This window comes from Sciurus vulgaris (genome assembly GCF_902686455.1).
Source record: "Sciurus vulgaris genome assembly, chromosome: 13".
Lineage (NCBI taxonomy): Eukaryota > Metazoa > Chordata > Mammalia > Rodentia > Sciuridae > Sciurus > Sciurus vulgaris.
The window spans coordinates 54,399,190-54,414,380 of NC_136474.1; the positions used below are offsets into that span (position 1 = coordinate 54,399,190).

At 35.7% G+C, this 15,191-nt stretch overlaps 1 protein-coding gene across 2 annotated transcripts in view; it reads right to left on the reverse strand.

The window, feature by feature from the left end:
• Positions 1-15,191, reverse strand: part of CDH2 (cadherin 2) — a 214,401-nt gene that overhangs the window by 143,540 nt on the left and 55,670 nt on the right. Inside the window, exon 1 of one of the 2 annotated variants that reach the window (XM_079109463.1) lies at positions 5,199-10,138. The exons of the other annotated variant lie outside the window; for it this stretch is intronic. The gene's annotated coding sequence lies outside the window, so the exon portion shown is untranslated. Of the gene's footprint in view, positions 1-5,198; positions 10,139-15,191 lie in introns of those variants that run through there. 2 annotated transcript variants of the gene reach the window in all.

Genomic DNA, 15,191 nt, shown 5'->3' on the forward strand with positions numbered 1-15,191 from the left:
TTAAATCTGGAAACAGAGGGGAGGTACCACAGATCAATACCCTCACTTTCTGGTACTTTATATCCAGCCCAGAAGTCAAGATTATGAAGGGAATACAGGACACAAGGCCCATTTCCATACTGAGTATCCAACTGTGAGTGACAGTAGTTGGTACCTTTGGAAAGAGCAATTGCAGAGAAGATTATTTATTTTGTAATGAATATGCAAATTATTCCCTTGCCTTTTTAAGTCAAGAGTTTAAGCACTTAGTGTAAATTAAATATAGAAAATCCCCAAACTTATCTTGTGGTTTGTAGTGAGCCATATTTGTTTGGCTTATTTGTGGGAGTAGTGGCAAAGGGTATGAGAAATGGCTCTAAAATATCTGAGAAAAAGAAATGAAAAGGAAACAAGGCACGAAAATAGCTTGTAATGTAGAGCAAGCAATGCTACACATCCAAGAATTCTTCACACTGCAACTGAAACTGGTTTTCAGATCATAAAAAAATTAGGGTATAAATCAGAAGTCAGGTAAAGTACTTTTTTCTTACATATTACATCAGAGCTGATTCTAATAATCAAAAATAGTATTTGACTATGAAAAATCACCCTGTTTTCCACTGGTTACTTAGTAGTAGGTTTTCACAGAAGAGAGGCATTCAGTTAACAGAAAACAAATAAATTAAATAATATAAGTAAGAGGTCTTAAACCTAACTGATAAATATGACAAACATATTAAAAAAAAAATAAAGAAGTCAACAAGATTTTTTTAAATGCAGTTTAAAATATTGGGGGGGTCTAAGATTCAAAATCAGGCTGCACCCTGCGAACACCAATGGCCAAGGAGAAGATGGAGTAGCATTTTTCTGACAACCTCTACCAGCTGTGGCCAATGGTATTAAGTTCTTGCAGCACTTCTTGATGCCAACTGGCTGTGACTTTTTCCTGTCTGCCTGTCCAAGAAAACAATCAGTATTAATTCTACTTGGTTATAATATTGATTTTGCTTAATAAAATAGATTTATAATGAAGAAATACTATAAATGATGTTATCAAAAGTTTCTGTTGGTTCGCTACCAAATAGGACGACCATAAAACATTTACCATATATATTCATTAAGAGGTTCCCTGGAGCCTTTGTTTCTTAAGAAATTAACTAAATCAAACTAAATTCAAAGTTAACAGGTGTTTGTCCTATATCAGAAAAACTGGTTACTTGAAATCAGGATCAGAGACAATCTTTAATTGTCGTTTTTCATAAAATATATTTTTAAAACTATTAAGCATTCTAATTTAAATTTTTTAAATTTAATTGTACACAGAATTCTTATCCCTATTCATTGTCTTATGGAATTGTTATTAAGGAGCAATAGCCCTAAAATTGGATCACAAGAAAAGTAGTTGTCCTCATAAAATTCTACGCACCCTCATGATTAATTTACCAATAGAATCAAATGTATTTTAATAGGTGAAAAGTTAAAAGCATCTGACAAGCTAAACATATACAGAGAGTATATGTGCATATGTATATATACATACAATAAAATATTAATGAAGTATATTTAAAATAAAATTCACTACCTTATAGTTTTATACCATGATTGTTTAGAAATATTATGTTTTGTTGAAGAGAATGTTTCATGGTAAAAAGACTTGACCTATATGTAGGGGGCCCAGGTTAGAATTCCTCTCACACTAGTTTTAGCTATGTGTCCTTGGGTATGTCATTTGATCTTTCTGCAATACATTTCCTTCAGCTGCAAACTGAGAAGGTTGTGGTTGAAAAGCTCTAAAGTTCCATCCTGTTCTATGAGTCTGTGAGAGAGAAAGTTCATAAATATTCCATAATCTTCCTTTTACCAAAATGTTACTTCCAAATATAGATAACCTTTCATGACACAAAGCAAATGTTATGACAAGGTACCTTTCAATTAATGCAAATTTTAAAGTTACTATTTAAAACAATTCAAAAATAGAGCAGACTCTATCAAGATGTTGTGATTTCAGATTTTTTAGAACACAACATAGGCATCACATGCCAATCAAAATACATCTGAATGAAGCAAATTATTAAGTATGAACATTAGAGTTCTGGAATACTTCCAAATTCCTGCTATCATTTTCAAAATAAGCTTTTCATGAAAAAGAAATATAGTCTAAATTAAGCAGAATCCATTAATTACATACAAATTTAAGTATTATTTCTTTTATTCCAATCTCAGAGAAAAAGTTCAAACTGACAACAAAACAAATTTTTATCATTCTTCAGTAAATTTTTTCATTCTCTTCTAACTTCTGGAATATGGCCTATCACAGAACTCTAAAATGAAAAATTTAAATTCAGAAAAATATTCACCCAAATTAATGCACAGTCCTTAATTAAAAATATAATTGCATTCATTAAGTTGTCATAATAGCTGAAGTATTCTAATATGCTTTATAAAGATGTTTAATAATCTTTAGAAAAAATAAAATGGGATTCTGGTTAACCCCTGCTTTACATAATTAGGAAATACCACTCCACTATTTTGATTAGTTAGTTGAGGATTCACTGTAAAACCCAAAACTAAAAATTGTAATGGGAAATGAGTAGAATGTATTCTCTTGCATAATATTCTCTCATGATATGACTTCACTCCTAGAGCTTACTCACAAGTTCACTGTCCTGAAATTGTAAATGTGAGATTCTTGAAAATTTTAATTTTCTGCCAGTAATCAGTCAACTTTAGCAAATATGGGATAGGAAAGTATAATATCTATGTTTTGAATATCATCTTACCAGGCTATTTCCCTCCCAGTGGGATGGTTTAACCTTATATATTCATCAGAGAAGAAAAACCACCACCTAGAGTTACAAACTTCTAGATATGAAAAAATAAATAAATAAAGTCCTGCATCATGTAACTGTTCAATAGTGAGGAAGCCCACAAAATGAGCTTTTTGTTCATTTCTAAGTTTCAGGGCATCTGCCTCTTACAGTAGACACTTGATTCTGACTTTACAATTGTTCTTTAAAACTCTTTTATCATGTGATAAATATGTATCAGCACTTAAAATTTAATTCAAGCTCTTAAAATAATTTATAATTTTGGTGTAGCATCTAATTATATTATTTATATCAAAGATAGCATGAGATATTTTTTCTAGTTACACAAATGTTGAGTTAAAATTACTTTAGGATATAAGCAAAAACTAAAAAAAAATTTAAAAAATGGTCAAAATATGAACAAGGGGAAACTGAAGCCAGCATTAAATACACATAAACATACAAACTAGGCATCTATTAACCAATCCCATGACATATATTTTGTGAGATAATGAATAACTTGACAACAGTAAAGCTGAAAAGCTCTACAAGTTTGACAATTAAAAGCAGGCCAAACTAAAATGTACTACTCTAGTACATTTATCATAGAAATGTTCTAGAAAAAATCTAGCTTACCACACCACAAAATCAAAGCTCATCATTTCAAGGGCTAAGGCATCTTTCCTTTACACATATTTTCGGAAGCAAAGCACCTAAAATTAAAAAGTGAATCTAGACTTACAATATCTCATCCAATATCTACAGATACTGTGTTAAAAATCTGGATCTTTGCTGTGATGGTATAGAGTACCAGATGACACACACATATTAGAAATGGAAACTGTTCCATCAGTGATACAATATAAAAGACTGAAGGAACATTATTACCTCATGTCACTTAAAATGACAAAGGACTAAACAATAAAAAGCCCAATTTAGAAAACGTAAGAGGAAAATTGGAAAAAAAATGACTTAATAGGTGTGTAATATGCATGCTATCATATTGACACACATGTCTTGAATTCATTTCAAGTAAGAATCATTTCCCTAATATTTTAAGTTACAAATAAACATATTAAGGGCTCTTCTCAAGTTTTATAAAGAGGTCACTGATAAAGAGGATAACAGAGGAGGGTGCATAAAGTCCAAAAATGAAGAAGAAATAAGTTTCCCTTTGGGGAAAAGAGTTAAAGGTTTTTATGTATTTTAATGAGCCTGAAAAAAAAAAAAAAAGGAAGGAAGGAAGGAAGGAATCTGTGAAGACTATTAATTATCACCTTAGCACCATTATCCAGCCCCCACTAACACTTTGTGGTCTAGCAAAAAAAAGGGGGGGAGGGAAAAACCCTTCTGATTTTGACTCCAAGCCACTTAAAAAAAAAAAAAAAAAAAAAGTTCAAGGCTTCCTCCAACATTCTTCCAACAACTATTGACAAGATTTATCTTCAAAGAACTTTCTTGTTTACAATGGAAATCTTCCCCTCTGTTACAAATTAAACCCAATTATCTGGCTGAACAGTTTCCATAATAAAACCTGGTAGACATAGGAAGCAGTAACCTTTCTACTTTTTTTTCCTCTCCATTTGATAGCCTGCAGGTTTCAAGAAGTGAAAACCACTCTTACTTATCCCATTAACACATAGGTGTTGAGAGGGCATGGAAACCCCTGGAAAGATAAATGGCCTCATTTTCTTTGGATCAGGCTTTGGAGACAACTTCCAAAGATGTGAAAAAGTGCTGAAAATTCTCAGTTGCTTATTTGATACATAAATTTAAGAAGTACTATGGGAAACATAACATTCCTCAGAAAAGCACCATTAACTCTTTTTGATCAATGAACTCTACTGACATTGGTATATCTAGGTATTACTAAAGGATAGACTAGGAAGAGTCAAAGAAGCAGATCCATCTGTTGAGATAGCAAGAAGATGAAATGCAATCACATACACTTGGATTCTGGCCAAATCTAACTCACCCTGACAGACTGGGGCTCAGCTTTTAATCATGCAGCTGCTCAAAGACACATTCATGTCCCTATAATAGTCAAATACAGAACCCATCCGAAGCAGAAGTTCAGAAAATCCAAGTTTACGCCAAGTCTTCAAAGTACATTTGTGCATGCCCAATACATGCAAATTTTAATGACAAAATTAAAAATTCTAGTTTTTTCCTATGACACTATTTTGTACTCCTCAGATGACCTACCAGAGAGTTTTAACTAGCCATTTTCTGTCCATGTGAACTTTGCTTTACAGAAACTCACAAAGTCCTTTTTATAAAAAGACAAGCAACAAAAAGTCAGAATAGAGCAGTTTTTCCCAAGTTTTCTCAACCTGACCTAGATGGAGTAATTTCTAAACAAATAAATACACTTCCCTTTTCTATACCCCTACTCTATAGAATTCCACTTACCTGGGCCAGTCAAGAAAGGCAGAATAATGAAAGTCCTGTCCAGTCATACCACAATGGGCTCTGTTCACTCAGTTGTTAAATAACACTTTGACAGCACAACAGCACCTTCTCCAGTACTAAAAGCAGTATGATTAATTTTATTAAACCAGATTCTGAACCATGGCCAGGGTGCAATGGGAGAATAACTAGACTGCTAATGATCTAACTGCCATACCTACAAACTCACACTACTGAAGCTGATAAGGAGCAGAAAAGATTATTCATTTTTAAATGCCCAATACAAATTAGGGACATTTTCCATAGAAACAAGACACCTGTTGCTGCAAAATAAATAAACAGGTGATTAGCCTGTAACTTAAGTAACTTTTCTCTTTAAAAAAAAAAATTAAGTACTCTTATGAAAGAAAAAGGATTTTACCCATTTACATATAATTGATAAATAAAAAAGGAATGTCATCCTATTTTAAGTTGGTGAACTTCTATATCCCCACATATTGAGAAGTAAACTCATGGTTTCCTCCTCCTTGCACAGTTCAGGAAGGATTTCAGGAGGAAGACCGTCATTAAACATATTGGAAACTTAAAGCCAAATTCTTTGGCTGCATCTCCTTTTAAGAATTAGAACAAATAGACAATATGAGGAGCTACATATGGAACAACCATACTTATAAGACACTTTGAATTGTTATTTGCAAGAACTGGAGAATGATTTATTATTGCAAATTTCAGTATCATTCAAGACAGAACCAATTATTTGCTTCAAGGTGATTTCACAAATAACTGATGTCAGAATTTCTTTCATGCTTTCCTGTGCTACTTAAGAATATGAAACTAAAAAAAAAAAAATCACATCCAGATAATCTGAAGAAGTAGAAGAAAGCTCTTCTTACTGTTTATAAAATCATGCATCCTTATTATAACTAAAAGCACATAAATAGTGTCAACACTTCCAAGGGTTGTTACTTCCTCTTTCATATGCCAAAATGGTATTTTCAAAGATGCTGGTTAACAAATGCTATTCCCTTCCTTTTTGGAATGATCAGCCAAGAATTTACATACCATACTTCTGGAGAAAATCATTTTTGACAGAAGGAATTGTCATGGCAAGAGCATACAAATACAGGGCCATATGGTGTCCTTTCTTGAGATAAGAGGCAATAACCTGACATACTTAGGGGCTTATTCCTTTTCTGAATTAAGAACTTATGCTGCCCATGTTAACACCGGAAATGAAAACACCCTAGCACTGAAACAATCACACACAGGGACCTCTGCTGTTACCTTCCCTGTTAAGCACTGTCCTGTGGTTAATTCTGCTTTGTTTTAGTTGAAGCCAAAGACTAACATCACAAAACAGTGTTTCCCTACGTGGGACTCTCTGTCAACCACATTCTTTCACTGCATAAATAATTTCTTAAGAATTAACCTGGGCCCTTTGTGAGATGCTGAGTTAGGGCCAGGAGGAGTGAGAAATTTCTGCAGCCACTTCTGCCAGGAAGTCATTCGGAATCAAACTTAGGAAAAGGGAATAATAAAGACAGAACCAAGAAAGGAGTCAGCTGATCAAAGCCAAATGCTCACAGCAACAGTCACCAGGGCATTTTCCCATTGCAAAAGCTTTGGCCTTTGTCCCTCAAGTCTGAAATAATAAATTTGTACTGCAAGCTAGTGGGCTGAGCCACCTAAGCAACAACTGAAGTTATCAGGAGAAGGAAAAGGAATCTACATGCTCTTGAGAAAGTAAAGGTAGAGTCAGGACACCTTTCAACCATGAAGAGAAGGAAGGCAAAGAGCATGAAATAAAGAATAACTTTATTCTAAAGCAAGTGTGTTATTTACTGCAATCAGAGTTCAAAGGAGAAAAGTGTCCAGGCCTACAAGGGCTGCCGTCGAAGACAGAAAGAGGTGGGCCAGACTTGGCCAAGGGTCTCCAGCTGAACAGGACAAAGCTGCTCCAGAACCCAATTTGTAGTTCTCTAAATCATGGGCTCTCTTCAGCATGCCCCACTCTCTCCAAGGTTCACTTTGCAGACCAAGCAGGACTTAGGGAAAATCAGGCTGAATGAGGTTTGCACAGGGGAGAAATGCAAGAGGAAAAAAAAAGGGAACACGCCCACCCAGCAATGGGTCAGTTCAAAGTCACAGAAGGGGAGCCTTCTTGCTTACTGTTGCAAGGGGCAGAGTTCTTATCACCTTCCAAGGCCAACCTGCAGTGGCTCCCTGGCCTACTTAGAGGCCTTGGAAACAGGCAAGACAAACACTGCCAGAGAAGAAAAGAACAGAGCAGGACTTTTATTATCAAAGCTCAAAACCTTGGCAACTTGGCCTCAGCCTCCGCCTCAGCCTCTCTCCTAGAGCCTGTGTGCTGACCTACATGGAAACATCTCAGAGCCTGTGTTGCAAGTGTGTGCGTGTGTGTGTGTGTGTCCCCACCTCCACCTCCAAGCAGCAGGAATTTCATCTGGATTGTTAAATGTTACTTAACATAATCTTAAAATCGAAGCATCTTTATAAAAGATTGAAAACATATGTATTTATGGTAATAACACTGTCCACAGTTGTTTTTTATTTTTATTTTTTTTTAAAGATCTCATGCTATAATTTGTGTGAACAAAAAAAGAATCTTAGAAATCATCTAAGACCTATCATTTTATAAATGAAAACCGAGGATCAGAGACAGGTGCTGTTTCTCTGAAATTAAAAGTAGTTAGGTCTTGGATGTCTTGTTCATCCTGAAACTTTTTGAGTGGAGAACCAAACTCTGACAGAAGGAAAACTGTAAGAGATTCAAACCTGGGTTAACCCACGCTATCGGTTAGTTAGCTCAGAGACTTGAAAGTCATACAAACTTCTTTAAACAAAATTATAACCTGTTATGATTCAGTGCTTAGAAGCTGGGCGTGGTGGTCCAGTGGTTGGGGAGGCTGAGGCAGGAGGATAGAGAGTTCAAAGCCAGCCTCAGCAATGGAAAGGCACTAAACAACTCAGTTAGACCCTGTTTCTAAATCTAAATAAAATACAAAATAGGGTTAGGGATATGGTTCAGTGGTCAAGTGCCCCTGAGTTCAATCCCCAGTACCAAAAAAAAAAAAAGAAAGATTAAGTACTTGGAGCAGATGATGTGTAAGATATTTTCTCCCCGGATGTAAAGTTGTATCATACTGTTCCAAAACAAATAAGACTAAACAAGAAGAATAACAAGCAGTTTAATAAGCAGTTAAGATGATTACTTTCAACACTGTAAGGTATCCAAGGTTTTGTAAGTGTACACTTATTTAAAAATGGATTTTCTTTGCTTGCCTCTGACACCAATTCATACACCTATATCTACAAAACTGGAAGGACAGTTTAACCTTAGCCTTAAAGGGTAACAGACAATGAGCCGGACAGACAATTAGCTGTTAACAGTTAGATATATTTAGCATTTAAGAAGTGTACTATCAGTGCTCTGAAAGTATTTGGAAAGTTCAGTCCTCAGTAAAGAGAGCATGAATCATGTCCATGTCACCAGCAGACCACTTATCTAATCACTCCCACTATAAATGCAAGACTCTATGGCTCCAGAGCTGGTTTGTTTCATATTTCAACTCCACGGTCACAGACAAATTCCCTGAGCCAAAATAAAACCTCTGACTTTCTGCATTCACCATCCCAAAATGGGTGAGTGGCGTCTCAGCCTGTGGAATTCCACATTCTGATCTTAATGAGCAGAAAGGGATTCTGACTGCTCCAGCTGAGATGGTACCAAATGGCCAGCTAAGAAGCCAGAATTCGGAATTCCTTTGAAGGAGGCATGGAGGTGATGGATTCAACAAAAGGCTGTGAGTTTCACTTAAAACTTCAATCACTTAAAAAAAAAAATTAACAAGCTAGTTTGAAAAAAAAAAGTTTCTAGAAACCACATCATAGCATTCACCTGGTCATCTATGAACATCTAGTAATTATTACTTCCAAGAAATAAAATATGTAGTCTCATATATTTTAATTGGCAACTCAAGCCTTATTTTAAAAGAAAAGGTAAAGCAAAAAACTTACTGAGGACACCCACCCACATTCAGAGCAAAAGATTTACAAATTCAAACATGCAGATCAAAGCCCATTCTCAAAAAAGTCCCTTATCTCCACAGGCTGGTCGGCACACAAGGCCCAGGGCCAGTGACTCTGAAGCAAGAAAAGGCAATCACAACACTGGGAATCAAAGAGACCAAATTTGTGGAACAAAAACAATAAAAACATAAAAAGTTTTTTTTGTTTTGTTGCTAAAATTTAAGAAAGTTACATTAATGAGAAGCATACACAGAATATGATGATAGCAAATATTCTTTCAACAAAATTGATATTTATCAGGTCTTAAATACTGAATCTGGGTGCTAAGGTGCAAAGAAACTCTATGGGATACAGAACAGAGCTGCCCAATGGCAATATTAGGTGAGCTGCACATGTAATTTCAAAGTTTCCAGAAATCAGCTTAAAAAGGTAAAAAGATATAAGTAAAACTGATTTTAAAGTATATTTTATTTAACCCAAAATATTCAAAATAACATCATTTCAAGGTCATCAACATTAAAAAGGAGACAATTTATTCATCGCACTTGGTCTTCAAAATGTGGAGTTAGCCACGTACAAATGATCCATTGCCACAAGTGGTGGCTGACTCCCATAGTGGACAGAACATGTAAACACCTTCAAGAATTAAGATGAGTCAAAATACTATGCTTAGCCAGGGAAAGGGGAAAAAAAGATGTAAAAAAAAAAAAAAAAGAAGAAGAAGAGTATGTTCAGAGGTGATCAAATATTCCTCACTGCCTGAAAGGGAAAGTTAAGTTGGATTACACATAAATGAAATAAAAATAATTTAGACTTAGACATCAGATAGAACTTCAGAGCTGGTGAGACTAACACATTTTTACTGTAGGCATCTGTACAAAATTCTTCTCTTTGGAATACTGCATAAAATAAGCATGAATTTAAAAAAAAAAAACATAAAATAACCTCTGCAAAAAAAAAAAAAAAAAAAAAAACAGGAAAAATGTAATATCTCTGTTATATATTCCTTTAAGTTTTTAGAGACAATTCATAAAACAATAAGTAATTTATATAAACTCCAAGGAAGCATAATGAAGATATACATTTTACTTCTTAAAAACACAAGAAATAATGATAGTATCTGGAAAAAAGAGAATGAAAAAAAAAAAAAAAAACTACAAGAGTAGTCATTTGTAAAGAAATCAGATGTCATAGTGTTCAGTAATGTCACCTGCCACAAGTGAATTTAGGTGGGGCAAAAGCACCAGGTTCCGAAACATTTTCAGTTTGTTCCAAGCCCATATACACACACTACACGTTTTTCCATTGGTCCTCCTAAAATTGGTACAGAAACATATATTCAATAAGAACATGTGCAACTGAATATTTCATATCTGGGTTACTAAAACTTTAACTTGAATTTATTCCCAAATTGACCTGACGACTGAAGAACAATCAAATGAGCTTTCAATGCATTTAAATTATGTTCTTCTTTAAATGCCATGCCACAGAGCTGTCAAAGATGGTTTTTAATAATGACTCATATATCAAGCTATAGCTCTGGGTCGACATTATCTGGATTTGGTGTCAGTAAAAATACTTAGGTTATTATGCCATGAGAGATTTTAGTTATCCAGTCTACAAATTCTGAGGCTGTTATTAATATGTCATGAGCTTAGGCATATTGCAACGCTTGGCTAAACCTGTTCATCATCTTCAAAAAAACCAATGAATTACACTCCACCTGAATTGTAGGCTGGCATCAGAATGGAAAATAAATTTTTGAACACTATCTTCTGATGAATAGTATCAAGGGTTACCTTTGCAGACAACAAATGGTTCTCAACCATTTTCTTATCTAATCCACCTATGTGATACGACAAATTCCTAAGAGCATCCTAAGAATAACAGGGGCTCGTAAGTGAGATTTCAGTGACCCCCAGGGGGAGGGAGAACATTGTTGATCTACTGAAATTCACTGAGTCAAGAACCATGGGGAGGACTGGAGAAGCAGCTCAGCAGACCCAAAGTGATTCCCTGGAAAGACCTGGAGTCAGCTACAATGTTGCCTTCTGGGGTGAAAGCTCTGGTTGAAAGATTTAATTGGAGAGATTTCTGATAAAGATTCCCCTGCCCACAAGGTACCACAGCAATTGCTTACATGAGAGCTGCCATGTGGGAAAGGGGTGTGAGTCATATCCTTTTAATTTTTGCCCTGTTCATCAGACCCTCCAAACTGGAAGAAGATGCTGGAATGTCCCCAGCATGAATCACCATGATCCTCTGGAACTGACCACTTGAATACCCCATCAGTGACTTGGAAGAAGAATCAAACTAGTCATCTCCTAAGGATGCTCAATAAGGCCAGGGCAGCTTTTTCTACGGGCTGGTGACAAAGCTCCCACTGATTCCTGGTATCTTCCTCAGGGAAATTCCTGAGAGGAGAGCCCCCAGCTGCACAATCCTGAGGATAACAAGGAGATGTCTGCAGCCCTCAAGAGGACCACACCAGAACCACCACAACTGATTAATCACAGGCCAGCTTTCAAATGCACCCAGAATATTCCAGAGTCAGGAACTGAGGCTAAAATTATCATGTCCACTTATACAAACATGCTATGTAAATTAGAATTTTTAGAACTTTTTTTTTTCTTTTTAAGGCAGGGAGCTGAACTCTATTTCACCTTGTACTATCAGGTCTAGATCTGCCAACATGTATCAAGCAAACAAGTCAATAAATCTCATGAAATTTCAATAATACATTTTTATTAGGTCAGCCTAAGTTTGCCATGATAGCCTATCTATCATTTCTGGTGTTAAACATTGGTAATAATTATTTGTTTTTTAATGCAATGGTTCTCAACCAGGGATGATTTTGCCCGCCAGGTAACATTTGGTAAATACTGGAGATATTTTTGGTTGTCAGAACTGGGGCACTTAATGGACAGAAGTCAGGGGTGTTGCTAAATACACAAAATGCACAAGACAGTCCTACATGTTAAATAATACTGCTGAGGTTGAGAAATATTGATTTATGCCTCAATTGGGCATTGTTTTAAAAAATTTACTTGTTTCTAATATTCACCTGGCTTGAGATTGCTAGGCTAAAAAAGATAATTTGTTAGGGGAGAGACCATTAAGTAATAAAGACAGCTGAATAATCAAAAAAAATTTTTTTTTGGACTGGATAACTTAGAAACCAAAGCATCTATTAATAGTAGGAATGATAACAGATGCTATATTTCAATAGTGTTTTAAATTTTTCTGAATGCCTTAGCACAATTTATGATCAAACTTTATCATTTTGAATGCCCTTTTATGAACCACTTTGGGTCAAGCTACACAGATTAGAGCTAAACACAGAGCACCACTTCTCAAGGAAACAACTCTTTCAGTAGGAAGTCAGTTACTTATCACTGTAAGATTTTTAAGTGGAGAGTGAATGGCCATGTACGTGTCTATTTTTGAAACAGCTCCCAGAAGGCCACAGTAAACCAGATGATACCAAAGGTCACTGACATTCAAGGTTTTTATATAAAACCAATCGATAACTGCCATTTCCTTGTTTGTCTTTGATCCTGAGCACAGAATCAGTGTGACACAGTGATGTTTGTGTTTCAAGGTCTTCACGTAGGCGCTTCTGACTCGGTGAACTGAACGAGGCTTGCTAAAGGCAACTGGGTTACCTGAAGGAGTTAACACTGGTATACTCCAAAGGAACAGCTGCTTGTTTTATGTAATAAGTACCTGTCTTAGAAATGAGGGCGAAGAATCAGTATTTCATCTTTTTAAAAACGAGATTACTCAAATTTTGTAGGCGGGGTAGTGTTCATTAAGCAGCCTCATCTCCCACAAATCTGCCTGCAATCTGGTTTGCACTCTCCCTCCCTCACAAATCACAACATATTTGAAATAAATCTTCAAACTTTTGAAGGTTGAGAAGAGGCTTGTTTATCATACTCATTTTTTATCCTGATATTTCATATTCCCTTCAAATTACAATTGGTTGCAACTTCCAAAATGGCAAGCAATGGCACACAAAGAGCAATCCATTCACCTACTGGTAAAAACCAAATCACTCTCAATCCAATTATTGGAGACTGGAAACACCAACCTCAAATTAAGTAAACTAATCCATATGGGCCGACATGTGATCCAAGGGGAATATGGCTAAGCGAAAAAATAGAGGGCTGTGACAAATATTCACAACCAGCAGGACACAGCCATCCTTTCTAGGCTGGCCACCTGGCCCTGCACTGTTGGAGGATAAATTAACTAGTGGGGCTTCCCGCAGCAAGATCACAAGGATAGCTTTGCTTGTGAGCTGGTTCTGAGGTTTTATCTAAGTGCTCCTAGAATATGGTAGAAAAAGGTTCCCTGCTATAATTCAGGAGCCAGAGCTGAACATCACTACGTCACAAAAGGCACTCATGAAAAGCTTAAACTACGGAGAAGGTTATGCAGCCCTAAGGCCACATGAATTACACAGATGTTGTGTATAAATCCTGCCTTGAGAACATGGATTTTTGAAATGCCAATCTTTTGTTTTATTTCATGTGGGTTTTAAGATGAAAGTGACCAGTAAAATGATCATCACAGACCTAAGAGGAATCTTAGTAATCACACAGAGCAAGTCTTACATTTTACGAATGAGGAAAGAGGGACCCAGCAATGCTATGTAACCATGGTAAGGTTACAATGATATGAGCAGGTGAGCTCAGAAACTCCAGGTTTCCTGATTCTTACCCTATTAGTCTTCCCTAGTACATTCGGTTACCCATAGTCTAGCATGCACACTCCTGGGAAAAATTGAAGAGCTTTCATCTCTCAGAACCTAAGAGTTGCATCTGACTTAATTTATTAAAAATAAAAGCTAATATCAATGATGTGAAATCTCCATCAATATTTTAAAAATCTCTACCTTCCAGCCAAGTTGACAACAAATATACTTTCTCGTTTGTTTTTTGCCTCTGGAGTTCTCCCCACCATATGAGTCTACCCATACCATAAAACAGGATCTTCTCAAAGGTGACTATATGACAGTTAATTTCACAGACATCTACCTTCAAGGACAAAGAGTAGTCTGAGATCAAAAGGAGAATAAGAAATGAAGGGATAGAAATGCACCAGGAAAAACGGAATTAGGAACAATTGTTGATCCTGCCCCAAATGTACTGTGCAGACTCAGCCAGGCAAAGTGCTCCACCTTCTATTATGGATGGCTCTTAGTGACATCAGTATCGATCTTCATTGTTCTAATGTAATTAGATAATCAAAGAAAGTAATCAACTGAATTCAAAAGAAAACCGTTTAAAAAAGACTAATTCTGAAGTTCTCATTGAAGAGTGACAAAAAACAAGCAAGATGAACCAAGGTGAACCAAGGGCTTTTTGTTGCTGTGGTTTTGCAACGCATTTAAGTTTTAAGTAGTATTTTCTCCCTCCACTCCTAGTTTATTGTGTGTGTGTGTGTGTGTGTGTGTGTGTGTGTGTGTGTGTGTGTGTTCTCTTTAGGTTGATCAGCAAGGAGGTCATACCAGGTTTTGCCAATGTTTTTGACTCTAATGAACAGAAAAACAACGCACCTAGAGATTAGACAGCATATCTTAATGATTACTGATGTATTCCATTAGTTTTGTATCAAAACCAGGCATTTATTTCTTAAGACAGCAATCTAAAAACCCACATGTTATAGTCTGATTAAATGGGAAAATTTTAATTCTGAATTGCTTAATGAAGGAGAACATATATATATAATTACTAGTTATTTTTTACTTTTTAATATTAAAGAAAAATTTTCCAAATCCTGAAAAAGACAGACATAAATAAAGTGGTATGCCTTTGCTTCCTGACATGTTCAACTGACCACAGTAGCAGCAACGTCATAAACCACCAGCCAATTCTAAACTTAAAAAAAAAAAAAAAAAAAAATCGGGGAACATAAGAACTTGAATCTTCAAAAAATTTT